This window comes from Octodon degus, unplaced genomic scaffold, assembly GCF_000260255.1.
Source record: "Octodon degus isolate 3935 unplaced genomic scaffold, OctDeg1.0 scaffold00099, whole genome shotgun sequence".
NCBI classification, from domain to species: Eukaryota; Metazoa; Chordata; class Mammalia; order Rodentia; family Octodontidae; genus Octodon; species Octodon degus.
Window position 1 is genome coordinate 8,358,371 of NW_004524675.1, and position 4,484 is coordinate 8,362,854.

The following is a 4,484-nucleotide window of genomic DNA, read 5'->3' on the forward strand; positions in this document are numbered from 1 at the left end:
GTATTATTTGTTGAAACTGTACTTCCAATTTGATTTGAAACTGTCTCATTGCTATCTGTTTATCAATAAAACTTTGAAAAAAAATGCAATGCTCCTTGCACAAGACTTTATATACATTATATAATGTATACTTTATATATTTTATATACATGATTTTGTCTAATAAAATTGTATATTTCAGAAAAATTTGGCTAGCATCTTTTCAGACCATGTAGGGAGTATAATCTAGGAACTTATTTTAAAATTTATTTTTAATTAGTATATTTACCTAACCTCTCCTAATACGTGCATACATGCATGCATGTACGCGCATGCACGCACACACACACACACACACACGCACACACAAATGCTTGGTGGAGTTGTTCTAACTTTTGCTCCCACTCACAATACATAAGATGTCCCCTTTATGACACCCATACTGATTTTCAATATTCTCTTTTTTCCTTGATACATATTTGTTCTATGTTAATCATGTTAGTATAGTGATCTCTAATATCGTATCGTTTTCTCACTTTTGAAGATGTATAATTTGATTTAACTTAAGAGTAGCAGAGAAGACACAGATAAAAACATTTTCCATAATACAAAGAATTCCAGAGTGCTTTGTAATATGGGAAATCTTTACCACGTTCCCTAGATGTTAGCATTTTATCACATTTGCCTTATCTTTTTCTTCTTTTCTGTCTGCAGACATAGTCACATTTTTTTCTGAAACATGAAGCAAGTTGCAAAAATGATACCACAGTGTGGCATTTCACATGGTGAACGTGTACTGTATTTCATCACATTTATGATTTAAAACCTCCTTTATTCTCAATCTCAGCTAATTTAGCACATGAAAAATAGCATTTTGTTTTAATTTACACTTTTTGTCAACTGAACTTGAAGATATTTCCCTCTATTAACTAACTGTATTTTTGCTACTTGTTGATGTTTGCTCATTATGTACTACTTCGCATACATGTTTTCTCTCCTACTATACGAGAGCAAGACACAAATCATTCCTCAGAAGCAGAGACGATCAAGGCCCTCTTCAAAGAAAATTTACAATCTACTTTGAGAGTGAATGTGTAAAACAGTAGCTTTATGAGGTTTTTTTGAGGTAATTTTTAAAACAAAGCAATTTTTAGCTAATTCAAACTGTGTTCAAATGCAATTTTACAAGGAAGTACAATTGATAAAAGACCAAATAAGTGTAGAAGACGCAGATCATGCTGAATTCCTTCCTGTTTTGTTCTCCAAGTGACAACACCTCCAACCTGTGTCCCTAGGAGAGGTATTTGAAAACTATCCATATTAGGCACACTTCTTTCCAGATAGGCAAGAATTTTTGAATTACTTTGCATCTCAAATCACACAGTACTCTTCATCCAAAAGTAATGAAATAAGATTTTAATTGTGTATCATTAAAAGTATCATCTTTATCTAGAATTTTAATTTCTCCTTCCTGAATTTCATTTCAAAAATTTCCACTCCAGAAAACTAATATATTAGCCCTCTAAGATTATAGTAATCAATAAACTCAGTTTTTCTCACAATATATAACATTTCTGTGACCTCAGATGTGAGAAAATGTTCCCTCACCAACCACCAAGTCTGTAGATTATTTTTAAGGGACCTGTAGCTCAGTATTCTCTGATTCAATTCAATCTGACAGAATCTACCTTGAGACTGCATTAGATCCCACAGGATGAAGGTGCAGATTCACAAATTGTTCCCCTTCCCCAATTCCAAAGATAACTACATGCCCCAGATTGTTTTACCTCCCACTAACCAACTAGTTACAAATCAGAATTCTCCTTCTTAGAAGTAACTAATCTGTGAGATTGCCTCAAGGACCTCAGCAGAACACATTTATTGGTTTGTTGTAAAGAACAGTACAAAGGATGCAGATGAACAGACACATGCAGGTGATCTGTAGGGCAAGGTACAGTAGCAGGCAGAAGAAGCTTCTATATCCTTACCAGGTATGCCATGATACAAGGACCTCCATGTATCCAGCTACCTGGAAAACCTACATATTCTCTCCTCTTGGGTTTTTAAGGTAGTTTCATTGCATAGGTATGATTGATTACATCATTGTCCACTGGTGATTAGCTTAACTTTTGACCTTCTCTTAGGCTGAGGAATGGGACAGAAAGTTTCAAGCCTCTAATTACATGTTAGACTCCCCTAGCAATCAAGCCTCATCTGAAGCTCTCTAGGGGCCTCCAAGAGTTACCTCATTGCAACAAGATATGCTCCAAGCACACCATCAGGAAATTACCATAGTTTATAAGCTCTGTGTCAGGGACTAGTAGCAGGGATCAATATGCATATTTCTTATTATTTTACAACCCATAAATACATCTTGTTTGTTTTCTACCTTCATGATTTTATTTAGGGCAATTACATTAATCAATATATTTCTTCCCTAACTAGTAAATTTATATATCTCAATTATTTTACCATGCTAGCTGTTCATATTTTATTGTTAATACAAAAATCATCCCACTAGAGACCTAGGAAAGTCCATTAAAAATACTCTCATACGTAGAGCACATTTTTCAGAGAGCCTGCAGAATAGCAACGCAAGCAGAATTATAGCACATAAGGCAAGATGTCCTTTGTTTGGTTATCTGTTACTGTGACACAAGCTAAAAACTTACTGCCTAAATCAGTAACATTGCAGCATATCTTTCAGCTCTTTAAGTCTAAATTCAGGCAGAATTTTGCTGGTCACCTCCCCTTCCTCTTATGGCATTAGTAAGAGTTACTCAGGAAACTTCAAAGAATTTAGGGCTCGTTTGTGGGTTTAAATGGTATCATGTAATTCCCCTGCTCCTTGCTGGGTATGGCTGGAAGCCGGAGCTCCCCAGGACCTTTCTTCATCTCCCATAATCTGAAAGCTTCTCTCCAGGATGTCTCCTGCCAAAGAATCAGAACTGCATGGCAGCTCAGAGTTCCAAGAGAAGAAGATAGAAACTCTCATTCTTCTTAAATCAAAGCACAAAACTGACCAGGACCACTTCTGCCCTTCACTGTTTATCAGTGCTGTCACTGTCCAGCCCAGACTCAGGCAAGCGAAACTCCATGGAAGGCATATCAAAATAGGAGCATTCATTTTTCATCTATCACACCATTCTCAGGGCAAAAGACACTCTGCAGGCAGTAGTAGAAAATGAAGCAAGAGAATTCTGTTCTATTCCAGAATTACATAATTAAGGAGAAAAAGCTTGTAGAAAGAAATAATGATAAGAAGAAAAATATTAGAAACAATGTAAACATAAAATAATTTGAGTGGATCAAAACTTTTATGTCAAAATATCTTACAATTTAGATGAAATTGAAAAATTCTAGAGTATGGCTTACAAAACTAATTCAAATAAAAATAGACAAACAAAAATTGAATTACCTAGGTGCTTCTATACTGTTGAAGAAATTGATCCAGAAATCAAAATTCATGTCACATGAAAAATTCCAAGCCCAAGCAATATTACTAATAGAAACTTCCAAACATTCAAAGAATGAACCATTCCAATCACATTAATGGTTCCAATAAACCAATCCAATAAACCATTCCAATCACATCATAAAAAGCCATTCCAATCACATCCAAAACTTCTCAAAAATGGATAGAGTAGGTATAATCTCTAAATCATTTTGTGAGGCTGATATAATCCAACAGATGACACATGTTTGTTAGATTGACCTGTAATTGCCTTTCTTATGCCTTCTCTGAATATCAATAACTCTATGTTGATCATATCATATTCTTAAAATATGGCTTACAGTATCTAGTACATGTTATAATATTACTATATATCAGTTATATATGTTAATGCATGATGATCAGACCCTCAGAAAACATAAAGGACAAAATGATGAGATTTCAGGTGGTGGTTTTCTTTTTTCTTGCTCTTTTAGATTTTCTGGGCATTACAAAGAAAAAAGATGTTTAATGTGCATAAATGTTTTCCTCTTCTCCCTAGCTTCAGTAAAGATAATCTTGTCATTGTCCATTTACAGTCTCTCCTTTTCCATTTGCTCTGAGAATGCCTTCTTTGCTGAAGCTATTCTTTTGTAATGCAAAAGTATAAGAATCAGACAGTGGGGAGGGATGAGAGAGGGAGTCCTTAGCCATAATGACCAGACTATTTACATAACAAAGGACTGCAAGAGGGAGACAGAGGGATTCAAAGATCCAGATGCCTGAGGGAGTTGGGGAGGTTCCTAAGTCAGATCTTTCAGAGAAATTATGAGGTCAATAAACAGTATTGTATTTTAGAAAGTCTGGTTCAAAAATATAAATTTGATTCTCATTTTTTATCTATATACACTAGACTGAAATTACATTGTGATAGTAAATAATATACCATTAGCGTCTGTCAACACACAAGCCCTGAGGAGCATTACACTCAGTGTGTTCTACTTTTACAATAGAAATTAAAGGGAAGAAATGACTTAGCAAGTATGCTATATGGAGTTCTCTGCCCTGTAAC